Source organism: Dasypus novemcinctus, chromosome 1 (assembly GCF_030445035.2).
Source record: "Dasypus novemcinctus isolate mDasNov1 chromosome 1, mDasNov1.1.hap2, whole genome shotgun sequence".
NCBI classification, from domain to species: domain Eukaryota; kingdom Metazoa; phylum Chordata; class Mammalia; order Cingulata; family Dasypodidae; genus Dasypus; species Dasypus novemcinctus.
This window is the reverse complement of record NC_080673.1, coordinates 103,838,307-103,853,293: the sequence shown is the minus strand read 5'-3', so window position 1 is coordinate 103,853,293 and position 14,987 is coordinate 103,838,307. Positions and strand designations below refer to the sequence as shown.

The 14,987-nt window shown below is 40.6% G+C and overlaps 1 pseudogene; it reads left to right on the top strand.

Moving 5' to 3' along the window:
- Positions 1 to 4,008: 4,008 nt before the first annotated feature.
- LOC101431051 (MYND-type zinc finger-containing chromatin reader ZMYND8-like) lies at positions 4,009 to 12,646 on the top strand (annotated as a pseudogene).
- Positions 12,647 to 14,987: the final 2,341 nt, after the last annotated feature.

Here is a 14,987-nt window from a genome sequence, read left to right as displayed (position 1 = left end):
AAGTCTTTTATAAACAGTAGAAATATTCAGAAACACACACAGAAAGAGAGAGCTGCTATTTATCCTGCCATGTGAGAGGACTCCAGGACAAGTTATAGCTGGAGAAAGAGAAACCCTGAGAGGCTTAGAGAGAGGCCAGAGGCTGGAATCAGTGGAGCAGGCTGAGGCTGAAGAGATGTAGTCTGAGATGGAATGAGCTATATGCCTCATTGCCCACAGCTGAGTTCAGGGAGAAATTGAGTTTGGAGAAGACAGAGACAGGTCACCATTTTGCCTTACCATGATGTAGGAGTCCAGTTTCTGTCAACAGCCAATTTATGGTGAGATAGCATCTCTGACAATTTCTTGATTTGGACATTTTCACAGTCTCAGAATTATAAGATATTACCATAATAAGTTCCCATTAGAAAAGTCAACCCATTTCTGGTATTTTTGCATTGGCAACTTTTAGCAAACTGAAACAGTGAGATTGGAGGCAAGGAGAGAGGTAATGTGGGACAGATCATGAAGGGCCTTGTAGGTCATGAAAAGGACTTTGGGTTTTGTCCTAAGTCTGATGATAGCTATTGGAAGATTGGAACTGGGTGAGGAATGAGGTCTAACTACATTTTTAAAATATCTGCCTGGTCTCATTGCTAAGAATAGACTATGGAGAGGGACAAGGGAGAAATAATGAAGGCATGGAGAGAAGTTAGCAGGCTATTTCAATAATTCAGGCTAGAGAAAATGGTGAGTCATATTAGGACAATAGGTTGGAAAGAAACAGAAGTAGATTTCAGGTATATTTTGGAGGTAGATATAGAAGATTTGCTCATGGGTTGAATACATGGGAAGAGATACAGAGAGGACTCAGGGTTGGTCCCTTGGATTTTGTCTTGAAGCAAGTGTTTGAATCTTAATGCTATGTATAGAGATGGGGAAGCCTGGGAAAGGAACAGGAGCTGGGGATTGAAATTGAGTTGTGTTTTGAATGTGTTAAGTTTGAAATGTCCATTAGACTCCAAGTGGAAATATTGAATAGGCAATTGATATAAGAGTCTGAAACTAAGGGGAAACTTCTGGAGTCATCCATCAGCAGTTTAGATGAGGTTATTGACTAAGAGAATGCAGAGAGAGAAGTAGCCTGAGAATGCCCAAAGCTCACCAACATTTAGAGTTTGGAACAAGGAAGAAGATCCAGTAGAGAAGACTAAAAGGAGGCAGCTAGTAATAGGAGAAAGTGTAGGAAAGTTGCAGAAGTCAGGTAAGTAGGTTAATTCAACCCCCAAAGTACCAATGGTTTATTTTTATTAACTGACAAAATGACTCTAAAATGTCTCAGAAAAGCATAAAGCACACCTAAGGTAATAGACCATCCTGCCACAGACTTCTTTTGTAACAACTTATGTGGACATGATCTATTTAGGACCTTGCAAAGTGATAATGAATCTTTCTTACTTTAAAAAGAAAAATTATCTGCTTATGTAAGCATTCCATTTCCCACTATATAACCACTCCATTTTTATACTGACACACTTCTTCCAGTCACTTTTCTGGTGCCCTTGTAGTAAGTTAATAAACTGTAGGATGTGCTTGAGAAAAATTTGTCTAAGAAATTTAGTTTTTGGCACTCATAAATTGACCTTATTGTATTTTATATAAGAATCTATTATGCTGCAAGGAGGTATATCAAATTATAGGTCAAGGAAGAATTAATAAATGGTGTTAGGACAAGTCTCTAAAAATATGGAAACAAAATTGATTTTTCATTTCATTCTATGCACCAAAGTAAATGCTGGTTTGATTAGAAAGTTAAGTAGTCCAAGTTCTAGCTATAGAAACAGTTGAAGGAACTATGGGCAACTATTTATAATCATACTTCTATGCTTAGAAATAATAGAAGAAATTATCAAGCAAAAGATCAGCAGATTTGAATACATAAAAATGAAAAATTCTAAGCCCCAAAATATATAAGGTAAATATTAAAATAGGAAAGTATTTATATGTGCATGTTGATTCTTTATTTTAAAATATATTTTTAATTTATTTTTAAAATATACATAGATCACACACACAAAATGTTACATTAAAAAATATAGGAGATTTCCATATGCTTCACTCCCCACACCTTCCCACTTTTCCCACATCAACAACTTCTTTCTTTAGTGTGGTACATTCATTGCATCTGATGAATACATTTTGGAGCACTGCTACACAGCATGGATTATAGTTTACATTGTAGTTTACACTCTTTCCCAGTCCAATCAGTGGGTTGATTCTTGATAATAATCAAAGAAATAGCATAAAAATTGTCATTACTTTTCATTACTTCTATTACTAAAGGTTTTTTTAAAAAGATTTATTATTTATTTATTTTCTCCCCTTCTCCCCACCGAAATTGTCTACTCTCATTTGCTGTGTGTTCTTCTGTGTCCGCTTGTATTCTTGTCAGTGGTACCAGGAATCTGTCTCTTTTTGTTGCATCATCTTGCTGCATCAGCTCTCCATGTGTGCGGCGCCATTCCTGGGCAGGCTGCGCTTTTTTTCTGCATGGGGCAGCTCTCCTTATGGGGCACACTCCTTGCACGTGGGGCTCCCCTACACGGGGGACACCCCTGTGTGGCACAGCACTCTTTGTGCACATCAGCGCTGCGCGTGGGCTAGTTCACCACATGGGTCAGGAGGCCCTGGGTTTGAACCCCGGACCTCCCGTGTGGTAGGCGGACACTCTATCAGTTGAGCCAAATCCACTTCCCAAGGTTTCTTTTTAAAAATCATAATATATAATCTTGGGAAGGGTTCAGTAAGGAGGGCCTCTTTTGTCCTGATGGCATAAATTTAGATAAGCAACTTGGATTTTTATCAAGATCCTTAAAAGCATCCATACTCAGTCGATAAGCTGCTTCTACTCTTCTAGGCTAAGATGTAATTCCTGCATGTGGAAAAACGTTTTACCAAATTTTTCAATATATCATTATTTATAATAGCTGCCAAATGGAAAGAAACTAAAAGTTTTACACAGACGGTGGGCCTGAAATGGTTAAATTAGAAAACAGCCTTCCCTGTTGCAGTCAGAAAGAATTCTTAATAAAGTTACAGGGAAGTTTCAGAGTGTGCATATTTCTGCCAAGTGGAAATACCTTTGTAGCTATCTCTGACCCCAACCAGTAAGTTACTCTGTCCACTAAAGGGAGAAGAATTTAGCTTCCATCCGCACAATGTGGGCAGAACATAGAGGCCCGGACCTGGGAACACAGAGAACCTAAATTAGAGCTAGAAAGCTACAGGATCATGCACACAGAAAGGGAGGTTTCCTCTGATAATAAATAAGCAGCTGTGGGCATTTTCATAGAGCTTACTGAAGAAAAACACAAAGTCTCCTTTGCAATAAAATGGATAGACTTTTTTTTGAGCCACCTTAAAAACAAAGATGGAATTTCTGCAGAGAAATAAGGGACACAATAAGAGAAAATGACAGTTCTGCATAGACTGGCAGAGGACACAGCTATATTAAATGAGGAAGATGATCAGTAGAACTCAGGAGACATTCCAAGTAGAGGAATCTGGGACCAGACTATAAGAGAGACTGCTCACTCAGTCATACTTCCATGCAGGCATTCATTCATTCACTCATTCACTCTTTTATTATTTAATTAGTTGGTTCAGCCAATATTTATTTATTTTAAAAACGATTTATTTATGTCCCCTCCACCCTTGTTGTTTTGTGCTTGCCATCTACTTTCTGTGCCCATTCACTGAATGTTCTTCTGTGTCTGCTTGTCTTCTCTTTAGGCAGCACTGGAAACTGATCCTGGCACTTTCCAGAGTGGGAGAGAGGCATTCAGTCTCTTGTGCCAGCTCAGCTCCCTGGTCTGCTGCACCTCTTATTGTCTCTCCTCTGTGTCTCTTTTTGTCACTTCCCAATAGCAATATATAGGAGTGACGACTTCTCTGCACCTTACCCTATTCAATCAGCATTCGGTATTTTCACTGCTTTTCTAATTTAAAAAAAGTACCAAAAAAATTGGATATGCTTCTTAATCTGGGTTCTCCTGAAAGGAGCAGTTAATAAAAAGACTTTAGGGCTGGGAGGAGAGCCCAGGTGTGGGGACTGGTGGGGAGGGTGTTGCTTTCCAGACCAGGTCACAGATAATGGTGGCTGCGGAGTGGGTACTAGCTGTAATCAATATGGGAAGACATTTCAAAGCTTGGCTGAAGAAAGAAATAAAAACAGAACAGGAGGTGGTAAAGGGCATGGGTATCTCTACTTCATCCAAAGATCCTGGCTTTACAGAGAGAACAGCCTAGAAAAGAAAGTTCCCCAGCCTTCCACATTCTTCCAATGGCCACTCACCACAGGACACAGCAACAAGCCCCATTAAAAGGAAAAGAAACCTGGCTTACTGAACAATAACGGTAAAAAACAGGGTGGATGGGATGATTTCTACTGCTGGATTTGTCACCAGGAAGGCCAGGTCTTTTGCTGTGAGCTCTGCCAATTGGTTTATCAGGCTTAACTTTCTGAGACTGACATCGGAACCAGAGGGGGACTGGTTTTGTCCTGAATGTAAGAAAATTACAGTAGCAGAATGCATTGAGACCCAGACTTAGAGCCATGACAATGCTCACCATTGAACAGTTATCATACCTGCTCAAGTTTGCCATTCAGAAAATAAAGCAGCCAGGGGCGGATGCATTCCAGAAGCCCTGTTCCTTTGGAACAGCATCCCGATTATGCTGAACACATCTTCCACTGTTCAAAACAAGATGTACCCTTCAGGTGTACCTGCCTTCAGAATGAGAGTAATTCCTGTTTGAGAAAAGAAACAAAAGGTTACCTGTTCTCCAGCTCTTTTCTTTTATCCCATATTTCTCTCTCTCTCTCCCTTCCCAAATACAAATAAACAAACAAAAAACCTAGAATTATTTATATGTATTGATGTTGTAAGTCTAGGTGGAAAAAAAAAGTAAATGTTTCACTGCTCTATGTAAAAAAAAAAAAGAATGCATCTTCCATTCCATAGACCTTTGCACACTGGAAAAGAATGCTGAAAAGAAAATCCGTGGCTGCACAGAAACCTTCCTGGCTGATGCAAAGTGGATTTTGCACAACTGCATCATTTACAATGGGGGAAATCACAAGTTGACATAAATAATAGTCACCAAAGTCTGTGAACATAAGATAAATGAAATCAAAGTGTGTCCAGAATGTTATCTTGTTGCTTGCCAAAAACGAGATAACTAGTGTTTTGTGAGCCTTGCAGCAATCTGCATCCTTTGGTCTGGGCAAAACTGAAGGGGTTTCCATTCTGGCCTGCTAAAGTTCAGAGGGACAAAGGCGGGTAGGTGGATGCCCATTTCATGACAGGGCCTGGGTTCCAATAAATAATTAATTGCTACTTCATGTCTAAAGAAATTCCTTTTTCTGTGAAAAAGACTAACAGCATCTCCAACAGTGCAATGCAAGAGATGGAGGTTCATGTGGAGAACATCCATAGAAAGTTCAGCATTTTTAATTACTCTCTGTTCAGGATATCCTACATGCTCAACAGCCAGTACCAAATGCTGCTCGATCCCACCAACCCCAGTGCCAACACTGCCAAGATAGAAGAACAGGAGAAAGTCAAGCTCAACTTTGATATGATGGTATCATCCAAGATCCTGATGAGCAAGCCCATGCCGAGGAGGAGTGCAGGCCACAGAGTTTCACTGTTGGACATGCCATGCTCCTGCGTGAGCACCAACTCCTCTGTGCACAGGGACTCCAACATGGAGCAGGACGCCGAGAAGGCCACATCCAGCCACTTCAGTGCAAGTGAGGAGTCCATGGACGTCCTGGTCAAAAGCATAGCTTCACCAGCCTCCACCAAGATGGGTCAAGCAGGAAGTTTATTTGGCAGCCTGAAACATTTCTCTCCCCAAGTGTCAACACTAGTCATGATGAAAGTGAACAAAAACTCTCACCACTGGAAGCATCCTGAATCTTATCCCTGATTGAAGGGATGTATCTGAAGGAGCTGAGTGAGTCTGTCCAGCAGCAATCCACCCCTGTCCTGCTCATTTCTCCCAAGCAGCAGATGTGCAGCAGGTTCCAAATAAATCTCAACAATATGATAGAGAGTTGCAAAACACTATTAAGAATAAATGCAATCTCAGAAGATTTTAAAACAGCCATTGAACACAGTGATTTGGAGGATCCTGAGATGTCAGATATTTGCAATAGTGAGTATATCAGTGATGAAAAGCAGAAGTTCAAGAAGGAGCCAGAAGATTCAGAAGACAAAGAGAGGAGTCGATGGACAAAGAGCCATCTGTTAAAAAAAAAGCCCAAACTGAGAGGATTTGGGTAGATGGCAGTTGAGTAAGGTGTTTTAAGAGTCAGCTCATCCTACAGGGTTGTTAGTAATCTAAACAGAGCTATCTAAAGCACCTGTTTGGGGGCCCAGTAGACCAGAAGTGCATTCTGCAATATCCTTGAGAGAATGGAAAGAGGAGGCTGCCTATCTGCAGTGAAGATTCGTGAGTAGAGCACTCCACACTGCAGAATCTGGTGTCCATCCTCCATTGTGGCACAAGCTGCCTTGGGAGCTATTCTGCGGCTGGAGTTCGAAGCTCCATTTCCCAAAAATGATTCCATCTCCACCCTTGCACCCCAATAGGATAGGAGGGGAGCAATGCTTCTTCAGTCTTTCCAGACAACTGCAGGCATTTTTGACCCACACAAACTGGTTTGTTGAGTTCCTACAACTCCATCCTCACTCCTGCACACTCCATAGGACAGGAGGGGCCTGGTGTTTCCTCAGCCTCTAAGGGCATCTGTAGGCACTTTTGGCCTGCACGAACTCTATGTTGGTTGCCTGTGGCTCCACCCCCACCCCCAATAGGACAAGAGTGGGTGGTGTTTCCCTAGCCTCTCTGAGTAGCTTTTGCTTTTAGCCTACAGAGACTGAATAGTCAGATACCTGTAGCTCCATCCCTACCCCCAAGTAGGATTGGAAGGGAGCTCTATTTCCTTGGCCTCTTTGGGCAATGGCAAGTACTTTCAGCCTATAGGGACTGAACTTTTGGGTGCTTGTGGATCCACCCCTACACTCTAATAGGATAGGAAGAGACTGGTGTTTCCTTAGCCTCTCCAGACAATAGCAGACACTTTTGGCCTAAAGCAACTGAACTGCTGGGCTTCTGTGGATCCACCCCCACTCCCTCATGGGATAAGAGGAGGCTGGTGTTTCATCAGCCTCTCCAGACGATGGTAGGCACTTTTGGCCTGCATGGACAGAACTGTTGAGCACCTGTGGTTCCATCCCCATCTTCTAAAGAGCAGAAGGGACAGTACTCCCTCAGCCTCTCAGGGCAACTGCAGGCATATTCAGCCCACATGGATTAGACTCTTGGGCACTCAAGCAGGCCAATCCTGACCCATGGCAGGGGAGGAGAAGGTCTAATGCTATGTCAGTCTACCTGGGCAACTACGGTCACTTTAGAACTGCACAGCAGAGATTGCTGCCCATGCTTGCAGCTCCATCCCCACTCCATCCAGGGAAGGAAGGGGTGTGAAGCTTCGTCAGTCTCTCTGGGCAGCTACCGATGATCTTGGCCTGTATGACTTGTATTATTACACACGGCTATGGCTCTGTCCCTACCCCTGGTAGAGGAGAAAGGTGGAGAAGTTCATTGGTCCTTGGGGCAAGGTGGAGAGCTTCAGCCTCCACAGCTTACAGCTACATCCTCGGCTCCTACTACACAACCAGCAAGGGAGAAAGAGCAAAAAAGCCCTAAACTAAAGAGAGAAGGAGCATTCAGAATAAATACATATAGTAAGCTAGATACCAAGATACTAACAAAAAATTACAATTCATACCAAGAAACAGGAAGATATGACCCAGTCAAAGGAACAAGATAAGCCTTGAGATGACATAAAGGAGTTGAGACAACTAATCATAGATGTTCAAATAAATCTTAATAAATTCAATGAGATGGCTAGAGAGATTAAGGATATTAAGAAGACACTGGGTGAGCACAAAGAAGTATATGAGAGTGTACCCATAAAAATAGCAGACCTTACAGGAATGAAAGGCACAATAAATGAAATTAAAAACACACTGGAGGCATATAACTTCAGATATGAGGAGGCGGAATAAAGGATCACAAGCTTGAAGACATGGCCTCTGAAAGTGAACATACAAAAGAACAGATGAAGAAAAGAAATGAAAAAGAATGAAAAAAATTGAATAGAATATCAGGGAATTAAATGATGGCAAGAGATATGTAAATATATGTGTCGTGGGTGTCCCAGAGGAGAAGAGAAGAGAAAAGGAGCAGAAGGAATCTTTGAAGAAATAATGGTAGAAATTTCCCAACCCTATTGAAGGACATAAATATCCATGCCCAAGAAGCATAAAGTACTCCCATCTGAATAAATCTGAATAGAACATCTCTGAGGCACATACTAATTGGAATGTCAAATGCCGAAGACAGAAAATTCTGAGAGCTGCAAGAGAAAAGTGCCGCTTAACATACAAGGGATACCTAATAAGATTAAGTGCCAATTTGTGATCAGAAACCATGGAAGCAAGAAGGCAGTGGTGTGATATACTTAAGATACTGCAAGAGAAAAACTGCCAGCCAAGAATCTTATATTTGGCAAGATTGTCTTTCAAAACTGAGGGCAAGTTTAGAATATCCACAGACAAACAGAAACTGAGTTTGTAACCAAGAGACTGTCTTTGTAGGAAATACTAAAGGGAGTACTGCAGCCTGAAAAGAAAAGATAGGAGTGGAGGCTTGGAAAAGAGTGTAGGAAATTTATATCATTAAAATTTATATCATTATAAATATTTATCATTATAAAAATTTATATCATTATAAAAATTTATATCATTAAAAGAAACTAAAAGTGCAAAAAGAATGGTGAAAATAAAATATGACAGATTAAACCCAAAGTCAAAATGGGTGAAATAAAAACTGTCTTTATAGAAATAGCATTGAATGTTAATGGATTAAACTCTCCAATCAGTAGACACAGACTGGCAGAATGGATAAGAAAATATGAGCCATCTATATGCTGTCTGCAAGAGACTCATCTTAGACCCAAGGATACCAATATACTGAAAGTGAAAGACTGGAAAATAATATCTATGATTTATTTTATTTATTTCTCCCCCCGTTCCTCCCATTTTCTGCTCTCTGTGTCCATTCAGTGTGTGTTCTTCTTTGTCTGCTTGTATTCTCATTAGGGGCCTCTGGGAATCAATCCTGGGATCTTCTGGAGTGAGAAAGGGGCGATTACTCTCTTGCTTCACCTCAGGTCCCTGTTCTGCTATGTCTTCTTATTTTCTCTCCTCTGTGTCTCTTGTTGCATCATCTTGCTGCTCCAGCTCTCTGCGTTGGCTGGCACTCCTGTGCAGGGTGGCTTTCCCACATGGGACAGCAGTCCCACATGGGGCAGCACTCTTGGGCAGGGCTGCATTCTTGAATGGGCTGGCACAACATGTGGTCCAGCTTGCACCGTGGGCCAGCTTGCCCTCACCAGGAGGCACTGGGCATCGAACCTTGGACCTCCTATATGGTATATGGGAGCCCAATTGGTTGAGCCACATCCATTTCACAAATATCTTTTTTTTAAAGATTTATTTTATTTCTCCCCTCTCCCTCACCTCATTGTTAGCACTCATTGTCTGCTTTCTGTGTCTGTTCATTGTGTGCTTGTCTTCTTTTTAGGAGGCATCAGGAACTGAACTCGGGACCTTCCATGTGGGAGGGAGGCGCCCGATCACTTGAGCCGCCTCCGCTCCCTGCTTGTTGTGTTTCTCATTGTCTTTCCTCATTGTATCTCTTTGTTGCATCAGCTTGCCACACCAGCCCATTGTGTCAGCTTGCTGTCTTGCTCGCTTTCATGAAGGGCACTGAGAACTGAACCCAGGACCTCCCATGTGGTAGGTGGGCACCCAATTGCTTGAACCATATCTACTCCCCTTAATATTTTTTTGATGATGGTGTTTCTTTGTGACTGAGGCAGTAGATCACATGGCATGCTATTCTGGATTTCCCTCCAGTTTTTTCACATTTTTCACTTTTATAAAATTAATCTGTTTTGGAATGACAACAACAAAAACAGCAAGGAAGGAAGGAAGGAAAGTAGGAAGGAAGGAAGGATGGACTTTGCTGTAGAGTTTTGGGGGAGGGTTATCTTAGGAAATGAGTTAGGGAGAGGAACAAGTGACTCAGGAATAGCTACTAGAAGGTTACCATCATGGGCACCTGAGGCTCAGTCTCACCAGGAACCTTCTAAGGCAGTTCTTAACAAGGGGTCCATGAGCTTGAATTTGACTTTAAAAAAACATAATTCTTGTGGAGACGTATTGGTGCAGGTGTGATATATTTGTTAAATAATACACAGTGGACTTAGTAAGGGATCCATTGCTTTCACCTGCCTGGCAAAGGGATCTGTGGAACAAAAATGGTTAAGAACCCCTGCTCTAAGTGGTCAGGTAGAATGCAGCTGAGAATTCCCTCCAAAAGATAGGGGACTAAGATATTTATTAACCAAACTCTATCCCCCATTGGTTGAATGTTACCCCCAAGGGTATTAATTCCCCCACACTTCTAGAACATTCTACCAAAACCCTGAGGACAGCAAGAGGAGATGCAGCAGTTTTCTGAATGGATGCTGTCAGGTACATAGGTATTGTCCACCATGGCTGCAACTGAAATCTAAGGTGGGATGGAGAAATATGGAGTAGGGTGCTTCTCAAGTTTCGTGTGCAACACAGTCACCTGGAGGGCTTGTTAAATCAAGTTTGCTGGGTCCCATCTCCAGAGTTTCTTATCCAGTAGATCTGAGATGAGGCCCAATAATTTACATTTTTCACAAGTCCCCAAGACCCCCACTTAAAGAACCACTGTGCTGTAGCATATCAGTATAAGGGGATATTATATGGTCATTAAAAATGATTTAAAAATGAAGCCTATGTTCAAAATAGAGAAAAGTTTTTGTTTAATAATGTTCTCTTTTGCTCTTATTCTTTCCTCTCTTCACCCCTCCCACCTTTACATGGCTAACCCCAACTCATTTTTCCAAATGTCAATTTAGATGCCACTTTTTCCAAAACCTTCTTTGATGCTCACATGAAAAAATACCATTTTAAGTGCTTACTGGGTACTTAACTGGTCCAGATAAGATGGTAAATATTTAAACTGTACTGTCTCATCTAATCAGCAAAACAATACTGTGAGGTAGTCATTATTGCTATCTCCATTTTATAAAAGTAGAAACTCAGAGAGTTTCAGTAACTGGTTCAGTGCCACACAGATAATAAGTGACAGAACCAGGACAAGAATCCAGAGTTGTCTGACTCCTGAGACATATTTTTAACCTCTAGGTATCAATTTTATACCCCTGTCCACTCCCACTGATCTTGGAACTCTGCCATGTCCTAGCACTTACCACTCTATGTGGTGATTTCCCATTTGCCTCCCCCAAAACACCATGAGCTCCTTAAAGAAAAGGATTGTGTCTCGTTTATTTTTGTGTGTCTAGTGCCTGGCACATGGTGGGCACTTATATATTTATTGACTTAAATTGAAATGGTTGGTGGAAAAAATCTGTAGAATAATGGAATTGTATTATGCAAAATCTACTTTTATAAAGAGATTGGAAAATATGAAAATATTAAAATAGCTGTGTTGGGATTGTGAGATTTAGGTAAAATTAAAAAGAATATTTCAAGTGAATGTTAAATACAAATCTCAAAAAGATGCCTCCTGTATATAAAGACCACCAGCAGTTGCACAATAATTTTAGTTCTGAAGAAGCAGAAAATAATGATAGTCTTTTTTCCCCTTCTGGAAATGAAGCATTTCAAGTCATCCTCACAAATACTTACCATCACAAATCTGTTCTTTTTGGACCATCAGAACCCAGGGCCAACCTCTTGGGGTTTGTAGTGAGGCTCTGCAATGCATTTACATGCCAGATTGTTATATTGGTTTGTTTTTATTTTTCAGTGCTTAATATATATTTTAATGAAAAATATCATGAGCTATAGTACACATTTCTTGCCCTCAGAGATATTTCAGTTGTATGAGCCATTTTACCCATGAAGAACCTGACTTTTGAAGTGGTTAAGAAACTTGCCCAACTGCTCTCTAAGCCAAACTCATCATGTAAAAACAATAGCCTCCCCCCAGTGTGGGACATGACTCCCAGGGATGAGCCTCTCTGGCACTGAGGGATTGCTACCAAGTACCAACAAGCAATGCAACTGGAAATAGACCTTGACCTAAAGGCAGAAAGGCTTAAGACAAATGAGTTTATCTGGCCAAGAGACTTCAAAGTGAGTCAGGAGGCCATCCCAGAGGAAGCGCTTATGTATGTCTCAACAGGATCTCATTGATAGCCAAAGTAGATACTACACCAAATAGTGACACTCCTCAGGGATATGGAGACTTTCAGACACTATAGTCAGGGCAGATAGCTCAGGAATTTGGCCTCTTGCCAGAGGGCCCTAATCTAATGTTTATGCTGTCCAGTGTGACAGAGTTAGATTTAGCAGTGGTTTTCCTATGTATGACTTCTGTCCTTCTATTTGAACCAATAATTAGTAATAGAGTTGGTAGCTGTACACCCAAGAGACTTGAATCTTTGAGCTGTCCATGTGCCAACTGAACCCTGAATCTCAACAGAGCTGCAACACCTTCTCTCCAGTTCAATGAACTCACTCATGACAACTAAGAGGAGGAGATGATGGACAAACAACATACCAAGGAACCAAGAGTGCCTACAGCTGCAAGCAAGAAAGTCCCATCTATCGATGCATGGGATTGAAGGACCCCTCAATTAATGGTGGAGTGGGCATCACCATCCCAGCGTCCTTAGGATTGGGAAATGAACTATGGACTAAAATAAACTTACTAGTACTCTACTATAGGCTTATTGTGATTCTAGCAATGGAAGAAATACCATTGTTGTAGAGGCAGTAACTCATGGACGATCTGGGATTAGGGAGAGGGAAAAACAGGTATAATAGGGGGGCATCTTGGGACTTGGGAATCATTCTGAATTATATTACAACAACAGATACAGGCCATTATATATCTGGCCATAACCTACAAAGTCGAATAGGAGAGAGTATAAACTACATTGTAAACTATAATCCATGCTTAATGGTTATGTTCCAAAATGTGTTTATCAATTGCAATGAATGTACAACATTGATGAAAGAAGTTGCTAATGTGGGAAAATGTGGGAGGTGTGGGGAGGGGGAACATATGGGAATCCCCTATATATTCTCTGTAACATTTATGTAATCAAAGTATCTTTTAAAAAATAAAAAATGTGGAAAAAAAAACTTGCCCAAGACCACACAGCTACTTAATGCTTGTTTGACAGTTGCGCTCAGAATATAAGCCTTGCTCTCAATTGTATACAATGTTGTGTTTTTTTAAATTTTCCCATATTTTCCTAGTGAGTTTAGTCATAAAAGACCACCAAGCAAATGAAAGGTTTTCAATGGACAACAAAAGCTTCCACCATAGATTGCCAAATTTGGGTAATCAATTAGAAATGGATGCAAGAGTAGATCTAGATTATGCAGGGCCTGAAATTTATCTACTTATTCTCTTTGAGTAAAAGAACATAAAATTATAGGTACAAAATTAAGTACCAAAGTAAATATTTATTTACAATAAAAACATTCAAATTTTAGAAAGATGATAGGCAATGCAAACATTCTTAAATCTAGAAATATATAATATTTCTGGTTTTAATTATGACACCCTTTGATAATACTTTTTTCCTACATTTTTTGGCTGCATGTTCTTTGATCATCTCCTCATATGATGCCAATATTGTATCATGGCTTTCTATATAGAGAGAAGAAAATTGTCTTTCTCTAGTATGGTTGGTCAAGATTTGTGTTTTATTATTGATACATGAGATGCATAAGACCTGCAGTTTCACACATAGATGTACCTGCTGCTACAGGATTGTGTGCCAGATACACAGGAATTATAATAAAATCTGTTTTAGATGATTCCCATAAAATGTTACAATGAGTTTATAATATTCCTGACCGGAGAGAATTACTGTCTTGGTGAGGCATTAATGAGAACTGAATCCTTTGCTTACAATTTGATACATCTGATGCTCCGAAGAAATTTCCACAGAACTGCTCCTGGCTCCAAACACTGCAAACCTTGTTTTTCCTCTACCCCCACATACTTCCAGTGCTAGGTGGTGCAGGAAGCATTCCCATCCTACCTTGATCTCTGACCCTGGTTCTTCATGTCATGATGCCAGTAAATTGACTCAAGGACAGGGCTCATATCCAGAAACCATTTATACACCAGGGCAGCCAGTAATATCATTACTGTATCAGGAAGTGACTGTAAACTTCATAAATATATCCCGCTAAAATGAAACCAGATCCCCAAAATGCTCATGTCCACTGATATACTACCTGCCTGCAGTGATAGATGGGAAGTCAAAGTGGAAAGAGACAATAGCAATTGCAATTAAAATATTTTACTTTTGGAAAATTTATAAAAATCCATAATGATGTGAACATGTCAGGACTTTGGAAAGGGCCCATGCATGGGAATGAATGGCCTTAAAGCTTAAGTTTCACTAGCTTCATGGTAAACCTGCCTCTCACAGTGCTCAATGAATGATCTGGAACTTCATCATAGACATGTCCTTTATGTATTTAATTTTTGGAAGTAGGGAATAAAGTTTAAATAGTCCTTCTGGGGTAAGGGCAGGCTGTGATGAGTTGAAAAGAGAGTGGGCAAATAAAAGAGGAATGACCAGAAGAGTTGGGAAGTAGTAGTGTGAATGGAAATAATAGGTTATAAATGCAAAATATAAGCATTTTCTCAATCCATTCCACTTCTGTTATAAAGGAGAGCAAGATTTTTGAGGCAATATAATGTCAACCTGATTTACTTGACCTGAGAAAGTCAGAGTCAGAGAATTTAAGGGTCTGTAATATGAGGACCTAGCCACTGAA